We start from the raw sequence: 12653 nt of genomic DNA, 5'->3' as shown, positions 1-12653 counted from the left end.
GTACCAAAAAAAAAGGCTCCAACTCTCCTTTTCAAATCAAATCTTTCAATTGGTTACATATTTAGCCGATGTTATTGGTCCATATTTAACAAAATGTTATTGGTCCATATTTAGCAGATGTTATTGGTCCATATTTAACAAAATGTTATTGGTCCATATTTAGCAGATGTTATTAGTCCATATTTAGCAGATGTTATTGGTCACATGGTTAGCAGATGTTATTGGTCAAATATTTAGTAGATGTTATTGGTCACATGGTTAGCAGATGTTATTGGTCACATGGTTAGCAGATGTTATTGGTCAAATATTTAGTAGATGTTATTGGTCACATGGTTAGCAGATGTTATTGGTCACATATTTAGTAGATGTTATTGGTCACATGGTTAGCAGATGTTATTGGTCACATATTTAGTAGATGTTATTGGTCACATATATAGTAGATGTTATTGGTCCATTTTTAACAGATGTTATTGGTCCATAGACATATTTAGCAGATATTTAGCAGATATTATTGCAGGTGAAGCTAAATGCTTGTGTTCCAACTGTTCACAACACACAAATCTAAAAGTAAAATAATGGAATTAAGAAATAACTAAATGTTATGCTCGGTGACATTGACCAAAATACAGTAGTCTACAGTATAAACAAACATGTGAGACACGTAAAGCAGTATGCAAACATTAAAGTGACTAGTATTCCATTACTAAGAGTGGCCAGGGATTACTAGATGTGATGGCTATGTAACAGTGATGGCCTTAAGACAGCTGGGAACACGAGACTGAAAAACAGCTTTGATGCACCTGTACTGACTTCGCCTTCTGGGTGATAGCGGTGTGAACAGGCAGTGGCTCGGGTGGTTGATTTCCTTGATCTTTTTTGGCTTTCCTGTCCAGGAGGACAGGAAGTTTGCCCCCGGTGATGCGTTGGGCACCACCATCTGGAGAGCCCTGCAGTTGCCAAACCAGGCAGTGATACAGCCCAACAAGATGCACTCAATTGTGCATCTGCAGAAATTTGTGAGGGTTTTATGTGCCAAGCCAAATTTCTTCAGCCTCCTGAGGTTAAACAGGCGCTATTGCGCCTTCACCACACTGTCTGTGTGGGTGGGCCATTTCAGATCAGTGATGTGTATGCCGAGAAACCCAAAGCTTTTCACCTTACCAAATGTGGTCCTGTGAATGTGGATGGAGGCTCCCTCTGCTGTCTCCTGAAGTCCATGATCAGCTCCTTTGGTTTGTTGACATAGGGTGAGAGGTTATTTTCCTGACACCACACTCCCAGGGCCCTCACCTCTTCCCTATAGAATGTCTCGTTGTTGGTAATCAGGCCTACTACTGTTGTGTAGTCTGCCAACTTGATGATTGAGCTGAAGGTGTGCGTGGCGACGCAGTCACGGGTGAACAGGGAGTACAGGAGAGGGCTGCACATGCACCCTTGTGGGGTCCGATTTTGAGGATCAGCGAAGTGGAGGTGTTGTTTCCTCCCCTCACTACCTGGGGGCGGCCCGTCAGAAAGTCCTGGACCCAGTTGTACAGGGCTGGGTTCAGACCAAGGGCCTCAAGCTTAATGATGAGCTTGGAGGGTACTATGGTGTTGAATGCTGAGCTGTAGTCAATGAACAGCATTCTTACATAGGTATTCCTCTTGTCCAGATGGGTTAGGGCAGTGTGCAGTGTGGTTGAGATTGCATCGTCTATGAATCTATTGGGGCTGTAAGCAAATTCAAGTGGGTCTGAGGTGTCAGGTAGGGTGGAGGTGATATGGTCCTTGACTAGTCTCTCAAAGCACTTCATGATGACGGGAAGTGAGTGCTACGGGGCGGTAGTCGTTTAGCTCAGTTACCTTAGCATTCTTGGAAACAGGAACAATGGTGGCCCTCTTGAAGCATGTGGGGACAGACTGGGGATAGGGAGAGATTGAATATGTCCGTAAAAACTCCAGCCAGCTGGTCTGCGCTCTGAGGACGCAGCTGGGGATGCCGTCTGGGCCGGCAGCCTTGCAAAGTATAACACGCTTAAAATGTCTTCCAAGGCCCAAAGACCGAGAGGTAGCGGGCCGCGTCGGTGTTTTCCTCAAAGCGGACAAAGGTGCTTAGCTTGTCCAGAAGCGAGACGGTGTTTTCCTTTTGTAGTCCGTGATTGTCTGGAGACCCCTGTTACACACGTCTCATATCTGAGGTGTTCAATTGTGACTCCAATGTCTCCTGTATTGACAGTTTGCCTTACAGAGGGAACAACTACAGGGTTTGTATTCAGCCATATTCTCAGTCACCTTTCCATGGTTAAATGGGGTGGTTTGTGCTTTCAGTTTGGCACTAACCCTTTCAGCTGGCAGATAGAGATGGGAAGAGACCTCAAGGGGGAGAGAAACAGAGAGCGAGAAAGATGACAGGCAGGAGAGACAAAGTGATTTGACTGGATCCGACAGGCCTTCTGTTGAACCTGCAGGGAAGTCTGATGTCTAAACAGTCTATTTTTCAAAAGCCCCAGATGATGGATAATACCTATAGTTATAACCAAATGACACACTATACCCTAGATAGCGCACTCCTTTGGACTGGGGCACACGGGGCTCCATCTACACTGCTCAAAAAAATAAAGGGAACACTAAAATAACACATCCTAGATCTGAATGAATGAAATATTATTATTAAATATTTTTTTCTTTACAAAGTTGAATGTGCTGACAACATCACACAAAAATTAACAATGGAAATCACATTTATCAACCCATGGAGGTCTGGATTTGGAGTCACACTCAAAATTAAAGTGGAAAACCACACTACAGGCTGATCCAACTTTGATGTAATGTCCTTAAAACAAGTCAAAATGAGGCTCTGTGGTGTGTGTGGCCTCCACGTGCCTGTATGACCTCCCTAATTACAATTCAGCATTTAAACACTGGAGTGATAGATGTGCAGAAAATGAATGTGCAGAGATACTGGGGTGCAAAGGATCAAAATAAATAATATATGGGATGAGGTAGTTGGATGGGCTATTTACAGATGGGCTATTTACAGATGCAGTGATCTGTGAGCTGCTCTGACAGCTGGTGCTTAAAGCTAGTGAGGGAGGAATGAGTCTCCAGCTTCAGTGATTTTTGAGATTTGTTCCAGTCATTGGCAGCAGAGAACTGGAAGGAAAGGCAGCCAAAGGAGGAATTGGCTTTAGGGGGTGACCAGTGAGATTCACCTGTTGGAGCACGTGCTACGAGTGGGTGCTGCTATGGTGACCAGTGAGCTGAAATAAGGCAGGGCTTTACCTAGCAATGACTTATAAATGTTATAGTTCCAATTAATTCCAAAGGTGTTCGATGGAGTGGAGGTCAGGGCTCTGTGCGCCAGTCAAGTTCTTCCACAGTGATCGACTATTTCTGTATGGACCTCGCTTTGTACACGTGGGGAATTTTCACGTTGAAACTGGAAATCACCTTCCACAAAGTTGGAAGCACAGAATCTTCTAGAATGTTTGCATTGTTTGCTGTAGCATTTCCAATCACTGGAACTAAATGGGCCTGAACCATGAAAAAACAGCCCCAGACCATTATTCCTCTTCCACCTAACTTCACAGTTGGCAATATGCAACGGGATCAGTGTCGTTCTCATGGCATCCGCAGGACTGCCAGATGTTGATGTGTGATTCATCACTCCAGAGAAGGCGTTTCCACTGCTCTAGAGACCAATGGTGGCGAGCTTTACACCACTCCAGTGGACACTTGGCATTGCGGTCATATTTTTGTTCAGTATATACACTACCAGTCAAAAGTTGGACCTACTCATTCATGGGTTTCTTCATTTTTACTATTTTCTACAGAAAAGACAACAAAACTATGAAATGACAGATGGAAAAATGGAACCAAAGAAAAGTGTAAAACAAATCAAAACATGTTATATTTGAGATTCTACAAAGTAGCCACCCTTTGCCTTGGTGACAGCTTTGAACACGCTTGACATTCTCTCAACCAGCTTCATAAGTTAGTCACCTGGAATGCATTTCAATTAACAGGAGTGTCTTGTTAAAAGTTAATTTGTGGAATGTCCTTCCTTCTTAATGGATTTGAGCCAATCAGGTGTGTTGTGACAAGATATGGCTGTCTTCTGTACACCACCCCTATTTGGTAAAAGACCAAGTCCATATCATGGTAAGAACAGCTCAAATAAGAAAAGAGAAGCGACAGTCCATCATTACTTTTAAGACATGAAGGTCAGTCAATACGGAAAATTTCAAGAACTATTAAAGTTTCTTCAAGTGCAGTCGCAAAAACCATCAAGGTCTACGAAATCCATCAAGCGCTATGATGAAACTGGCTCTCATGAGAACCGCCACAGGAAAGGAAGACCCAGAGTTACATCTGCTGCAGAGGATAAGTTAGGGTTATCAGCCTCGTTTGAAGCAGAAATAAATGCTTCAAAGTTGAATTAACAGACATCTCAAAATCAACTCTTCAGAGGAGACTGCGTGAACCAGGCTTTCAAGGATAAGTTCATTAGTTACCAGCCTCAGAAATTACAGCCCAAATAAATGTGTTGGTTACTTGAACTCAGTGAAACATCTCAACTGTTCAGAGAAGAAACAGGCCTTCAGGCCTTCATGGTTGAATTGCTGCAAAAAGAAACCACTAAAGGACACCAATAAGAAGAAGAGACTTGCTTGGGACAAGAAACATGAGCAATGGACATTAGACCGGTGGAAATCTATCCTTTGGAGTCACAGTAAAGTCATTATTAGCAAAGAAACGTGAAATAGGACCTCCACAGGATCAGTGTACCGTGCTCACGACGGTTGTGCTAATGTAGGCTAATGCAATTAGCATGGGGTCGTAAGAAACCAAAACAATTCCCAGGACATGGACATATCTGATATGGGCAGAAAGCTTAAATTCTTGTTAATCTAACTGCGCTGTCCAATTTACAGTAGCTAATACAGTAACATAATACCATGCTACTGTTTGAGGAGAGCGCACAATTATGAACTTGAAAATGTATTAATAAACCAATTAGGCAGTCTTGATACAAATTGAATAGATATGCAATAGTTCATTGGATCAGTCTGAAATGTTGCACATACACTGCTGCCAAAACACTCATGGTTTTGTCTTTGTATCATCTTTTACGTTACATTTTCCTACATTAATGTCACATTTCCACAAACTTCAAAGTGTTTCCTTTCAAAGTGTATCAATAATATACATATCCTTGCTTCAGGTTCTGAGCCACAGGCAGTTAGATTTGGGAGTGTCATTTGAGGTGAAAATGTTTAAATATATGTTTTAAATAAATAAAAGGCCAGATCCAGATGAGGCTTGTCAAGACATGACTATTTACACAAATCACGTGTTGGTTAAATAGCCTACAGGAAGACTAATTCATATTTGAATATGCTATTCTGTAGTCTATTCTGTAGTCTATAGACTTGTTGTTTTACTATTCCAGAAGCTGTTAGTGAAACGCGTCGTTTATTTAAAACAGCTGAATATCAGCTGTCAGGAGGCAAGAAGACGCAACCCGCACAACGGATTGGTGCGAGGTGAGAAAATTGCTCTAATTAAGCCCAGTCACCAGGCAAAATGTCTCAATGCAATCTCAGGAAGAGAGAACAGTTTAGATGGCAATTATTGAAACAAGGGAAATACCAGCTTTCCGGCACTGTGGGATTTATTTCTCAACAACGATTGGCAGCATTTCACAATCTGAATGTCTGGCATGACAAAAAAGTAACCACGGGATTTGCATAGGCCATTTGAACGAACAAACAGGCCGCCTTATATTCACACTAATTATAAACAAAATCATAATTTTATTAGTGCCAGTGGGATTTTATCGGGGTCAAACAATCTAGCTAATGATTCGCCCACTGGGTTAAGATGCTTCAGCCATACAGCCTCCATGCAGCATCAGACAGGTGACTGGTACAGCATCAGACAGGTGACTGTACAGCCTCCATACAGCATCAGACAGGTGACTGTGCAGCCTCCATGCAGCATCAGACAGGTGACTGTACAGCATCAGACAGGTGACTGTACAGCATCAGACAGGTGACTATACAGCCTCCATGCAGCATCAGACAGGTGACTGGTACAGCCTCCATGCAGCATCAGACAGGTGACTGTACAGCATCAGACAGGTGACTATACAGCCTCCATGCAGCATCAGACAGGTGACTGTACAGCATCAGACAGGTGACTATACAGCCTCCATGCAGCATCAGACAGGTGACTGTACAGCATCAGACAGGTGACTATACAGCCTCCATGCAGCATCAGACAGGTGACTGTACAGCATCAGACAGGTGACTATACAGCCTCCATGCAGCATCAGACAGGTGACTGTACAGCCTCCATACAGCATCAGACAGGTGACTGTACAGCATCAGACAGGTGACTGTACAGCATCAGACAGGTGACTGTACAGCATCAGACAGGTGACTGTACAGCCTCCATGCAGCATCAGACAGGTGACTGTACAGCCTCCATGCAGCATCAGACAGGTGACTATACAGCATCAGACAGGTGACTGTACAGCATCAGACAGGTGACTGTACAGCATCAGACAGGTGACTGTACAGCATCAGACAGGTGACTGTACAGCATCAGACAGGTGACTGTACAGCCTCCATGCAGCATCAGAGAGTTTATGGTTGGCTGTAATATAAAAAGGTAGTTGCACAGGCTGCAAAAGAAACATGAAATCACCCACAATTGAAATTCAGTGTGCATAACTTGCTTTCCTGTGATCTTGGCCCGTGCCAGTAATTTCGGGCCAGTAGATTTCACTTGGTACTGGGCCGGAGTGCCACTGGCAAATGTACCTGAATGTGAAGCCCTGAGATGAGGTGCCACGGAGTGAGTCACTCTAGATGCAGAGGGAGAAGAAAAGAGAGCAATCTTCACCTGTTCCAAAAACCTTCCCATATCACCATTTAAAACATTCAACTATTCAGACGTTGCAATTCTGGGTTTATTAGTTAGCCCATCCCACACACACACTCAGTCACCCCCCCACCATCTCGTCTGACAACCTCTGCTTGCGTGTCACGTCGCCATGGCAACATGTTCCGCGCGCGCGTGTGTTCGTCAATGACTCACACCCTGAAAGTTGCATCGGCGGTGCCCTGCTCTTCTCCCCTCCCATCCTCTGCCGCTCTTCTCCCCCTCCCATCCTCTGCCGCTCTTCTCCCCCTCCCATCCTCTGCCGCTCTTCTCCCCCTCCCATCCTCTGCCGCTCTTCTCCCCCTCCCATCCTCTGCCGCTCTTCTCCCCCTCCCATCCTCTCCATGTCACATGTCACCTTTCATTTCTCTGGCTCTTTTTATACACATGCCATCTGAGCTGTGGAGAGTACCGCCTCTGCCTTTATCAAACCACTGCACTTCCTCCCTCTGCACCTCAGCCTGGAGAGAAGAGGGGCAGAGACACCAGAGAACGACCCATCAGACCAAAGTCTGGTTAAGACCTGAAGGAGTGATTTTGCCACTGACCAGCCTGCTTGAGGAGAACTGATGGAGAACACTACACGCCCTTCTCCTCACTGGCAACACGCCCTTCTCCTCACTGGCAACACGCCCTTCTCCTCACTGGCAACACGCCCTTCTCCTCACTGGCAACACGCCCTTCTCCTCACTGGCAACACGCCCTTCTCCTCACTGGCAACACGCCCTTCTCCTCACTGGCAACACGCCCTTCTCCTCACTGGCAACACACCCTTATTTTCCTGGCCTATGTCATGCAGGTAAGCATTTAATTGTACTGTGTACACCAGGTATATCCTGTGTAAATTAAGAAAAAAATGTGATTTGAGAAATATTGTTTTATAACTGTCAAGTGAATAAAATTCTTATTTATGATATAGCATGTGCAGTCACCCCCAATAAATAATATTGCACAGTCAATGTGATATTACAGGAGGCTTCAAGAGCTTCTCCTACAAGCTGTGATATTACAGGAGGAGGCACGCGCCAGCCGAGCATCGTTGTTGGCACGCGCCAGCCGAGCATCGTTGTTGGCACGCGCCAGCCGAGCATCGTTGTTGGCACGCGCCAGCCGAGCATCGTTGTTGGCACGCGCCAGCCGAGCATCGTTGTTGGCACGCGCCAGCCGAGCATCGTTGTTGGCACGCGCCAGCCGAGCATCGTTGTTGGCACGCGCCAGCCGAGCATCGTTGTTGGCACGCGCCAGCCGAGCATCGTTGTTGGCACGCGCCAGCCGAGCATCGTTGTTGGCACGCGCCAGCCGAGCCAATACATCTGAGTTTTTGTTATTGTAAAACTATTTCACAGCAGTTTAGATGGTACAATGATTGCATCGTTTTCTCTCAAACTGTAGAAATTAAGCAACCAGGAAATGAGTTATTTTCACTAGACAACACAGCAAGTCAGAACAGCTTTCCAATGTTGACAACAGATACCGCTCCGACAGGAGAAATCAATAGGTGAATATCACAGCCAATCACAACACTGGCATGTAAGTAATTCTGTGAAACACTCTCATTGCATAATTGTAATTCCATCTTCCATTGATTAGATAATCTTCTAATTTGCTTTGCCACACAAATGCTCTATGACCATAGCGCCCCATTGATGACTTGTGATTGGCCGACAACATCCAATCCTGTTTCATCGACCACAACACTCCTCATCGTACAGAACAAGTCTCCGTTTGCGCATCACAAAAGGACTGTTTGACAGATTTGAATTCTGGCTCTAGTTGTTTTAACAGAACGACCTACAATGTTTTGTTCAGCTCAGATATACAATTGAAGTCGGAAGTTTACACACACTTAGGTTGGAGTCATTAAAACTCGTTTTTCAACCACTCCACAAATTTCTTGTTAACAAACTATAGTCGGTTGAGAACATTACTTTGTGCATGACAAGTAATTTTTTCAATAATTGTTTACAGACAGATTATTTCACTGTATCACAATTCCAGCGGGTCAGAAGTTTACATACACTAAGTTGACTGTGCCTTTAAACAGCTCGGAAAATTCCAGAAAATGATGTCATGGCTTTAGAAGCTTCTGATAAGCTAATTGACATCATTTGAGTCAATTGGAGGGTTAGGGTTACCTGTGGATGTATTTCAAGGCCAACCTTCAAACTCAGTGCCTCTTTGCTTGACATCATGGGAAAATCTAAAGAAATCAGCCAAGACATCAGGAAAACAAATGTAGACCTTGGAGAAACTTTCAAATGCCTAAAGGTACCACGTTCATCTGTACAAACAATAGCACGCAAGTATAAACACAGTGGGATCAGCCGCCATACCGCTCAGGAAGGAGACACATTCTGTCTCCTAGAGATGAACATACTTTGGCGCTAAAAGTGCAAATCAATCCCAGAACAACAGCAAAGGACCTTGTGAAGATGCTGGAGGAAACAGGTACAAAAGTATCTATATCCACAGTAAAATGGGTTCTATATCGACAAACTGAAAGGCCATTCAGCAAAGAAGAAGCCACTGCTCCAAAACCAGCATAAAATGACCATCGTTATGTTTGGAGGAAAAAGGGGGAGGCTGGCAAGCCGAAGAACACCATCCCAACCATGAAGCACGGGGCTGGCAGCATCATGTTATGGGGGTGCTTTGCTACAGGAGGGACTTGTGTACTTCACAAAATAGATGGCATCATGAGGCAGGAAACTTGTGTGGATATATTGAAGCAACATCTCAAGACATCAGTCAGGAAGTTAATGCTTGGTCGCAAATGGGTCTTCCAAATGGACAATGACCCCAAGCATACTTCCAAAGTTGTGGCAAAATGGCTTAACTTCTAGGTGACAGGGGGCAGTATTGAGTAGCTTGGATGAATAAGGTGCCCAGAGTAAACTGCCTGCTACTCTGTCCCAGATGCTAATACAGTATATGCATATTATTAGTAGTATTCGATAGAAAACAGAAGTTTCAGAACTCATATGGCAGGTGAAAACCTGAGGGAAAACCCAACCGGGAAGTGGGAAATCTGAGGTTTGTTGTTTTTCAACTCTTCTTCCATTCCAATAGTGTAAATGGGGTCATGTTGCACTTCCTACGGCTTCCACTAGATGTCAACAGTCTTTGGAACTTGGTTTGAGGCTTCTACTATGAAGGGGGCTGAATGAGAGGGGATTGAGCCAGGTGTCTGGCAGAGTTCCACAGGCTCGTGGCGCACGGAGAGTTAGCTCTCGTTCCATTGCTTTTCTACAGACATCTCCGGTTGGAACATGATTTAAGATTTATGTTAAAAACATCCTACAGATTGATTCTATACTTAGGTTGACAAGTTTCTACGGGCTGGAACGGAACTTTTGAACTTTTCGTCCGACGTTCGGCTGGACCTGCACGCGCTTTTGGATTTGTTTACTAAACGCCTAACAAAAGAAGCTATTTGGACATAAATTATGAACTTTATCAAACATTTATTGTGGAACTGGGATACCTGAGAGTGCATTCTGATGAAGATCATCAAAGGTAAGTGAATATTTATAACGCTATTTCTGACTAATGTTGACTACACAATATGGCGGATATTTTTTGGCTGCTTGGTTGTCTGAGCGCCTTACTCAGATTATTGCATGGTTTGCTTTTTCCGTAAAAAAGCTTTTTTATCTGACACAGCGGTTGCATTAAGGAGAAGTATATCTATAATTCCATGTATAACTTGTATATTCATCAACATTTATGATGACTATTTCTGTAAATTAATGTGGCTCTCTGTAAAATCACTGCATGTTTTATAACTACTGAAAGTAACGCGACAATGTAAAATGAGAGTTTGATATAAATATGCACTTTATCGAACAAAACATACATGTATTGTGTAACATGAAGTCCTATGAGTGTCATCTGATGAAGATCAAAGGTTTTAATTAATTTTCTCTCCATGACTCCTCTCTTTGGCTGGAAAAATGGCTGTGTTTTTCTGTGGGACGCTACGGGGCCAGTGTGTGTGTCCTGATGGTGCCGTTATGGGGCCAGTGTGTGTGTCCTGATGGTGACGCTATGGGGCCAGTGTGTGTGTCCTGATGGTGACCCTATGGGGCCAGTGTGTGTTTCCTGATGGTGACGCTATGGGGCCAGTGTGTGTGTCCTGATGGTGACCCTATGGGGCCAGTGTGTGTTTCCTGATGGTGACGCTATGGGGCCAGTGTGTGTGTCCTGATGGTGACCCTATGGGGCCAGTGTGGGTGTCCTGATGGTGCCGCTATGGGGCCAGTGTGGGTGTCCTGATGGTGCCGCTATGGGGCCAGTGTGGGTGTCCTGATGGTGACCCTATGGAGCCAGTGTGTCATCTGGGGGTCACTACCGCTGTCATCTGGGGGTCACTACCGCTGTCATCTGGGGGTCACTACCGCTGTCATCTGGGGGTCACTACCGCTGTCATCTGGGGGTCACTACCGCTGTCATCTGGGGGTCACTACCGCTGTCATCTGGGGGTCACTACCGACCACCGCTGTCATCTGGGGGTCACTACCAACCACCGCTGTCATCTGGGGGTCACTACCAACCACCGCTGTCATCTGGGGGTCACTACCGACCACCGCTGTCATCTGGGGGTCACTACCAACCACCGCTGTCATCTGGGGGTCACTACCGACCACCGCTGTCATCTGGGGGTCACTACCGACCACCGCTGCCATCTGGGGGTCACTACCGACCACCGCTGTCATCTGGGGGTCACTACCGCTGTCATCTGGGGGTCACTACCGACCACCGCTGCCATCTGGGGGTCACTACCAACCAGAGCCATATACAGTGCATTCAGAAAGTAGTCAGACCCCTTGACTTCATCCACTTAGTTTTACAACAGCCTTGTAAAACAATAGTTTTCCCCCTCAATCTACACACAATAACCCCCTCCCCAACAAAAAAAAATCTAACCAAAAGCAGGTTTAAAATAACACATCTTGACACTCCCTCTCGTCCCTTTGTAAATATGCCTGTAAAGCTTTACAGCTGTTGACATGTTATCCTGTGTGTTTGATTGAATTCAGTCCAGGAAGCCTTGTAATCCAGGATTGGATCAGATTAAAACAAACCTAGAAGATTTGATCTCAGGGTTTCAGATGGTAACAAAATCCCAGATTGTTCATTTGGTTGTCATAAACAGGGCATAGCCTCAACTTCAACTCTAACCTTTTGCCAATAAAGTTAATTTAATATTTTTATTTCAGACACTACATCCCCTCACAGGCTGGGTCCTATTCCCTCCCAAACAGCACCCTACTCCCTATGGGTGCTGGTCAAAAGTAGTGCACTAAGTAAAGACTAGAGTACCATTTGGGTTGACCTGCAGACACTACATCCCCTCACAGGCTGGGTCCTATTCCCTCCCAAACAGCACCCTACTCCCTATGGGTGCTGGTCAAAAGTAGTGCACTAAGTAAAGACTAGAGTACCATTTGGGTTGACCTGCAGACACTACATCCCCTCACAGGCTGGGTCCTATTCCCTCCCAAACAGCACCCTACTCCCTATGGGTGCTGGTCAAAAGTAGTGCACTAAGTAAAGACTAGAGTACCATTTGGGTTGACCTGCAGACACTACATCCCCTCACAGGCTGGGTCCTATTCCCTCCCAAACAGCACCCTACTCCCTGTGGGTGCTGGTCAAAAGTAGTGCACTAAGTAAAGACTAGAGTACCATTTGGGTTGACCTGCAGACACTACATCCCCTCACAG

At 45.1% G+C, this 12653-nt stretch overlaps 1 protein-coding gene across 1 annotated transcript in view; it reads right to left on the bottom strand.

Annotated features, from left to right (window-relative positions):
• The window catches only part of LOC121838744 (catenin alpha-1-like), a 211900-nt gene that overhangs the window by 190090 nt on the left and 9157 nt on the right, over positions 1 to 12653 (bottom strand). The window lies entirely within an intron of this gene.

Source organism: Oncorhynchus tshawytscha, linkage group LG21 (genome assembly GCF_018296145.1).
Source record: "Oncorhynchus tshawytscha isolate Ot180627B linkage group LG21, Otsh_v2.0, whole genome shotgun sequence".
Lineage (NCBI taxonomy): Eukaryota > Metazoa > Chordata > Actinopteri > Salmoniformes > Salmonidae > Oncorhynchus > Oncorhynchus tshawytscha.
This window is presented reverse-complemented; position numbering and strand designations above follow the sequence as displayed.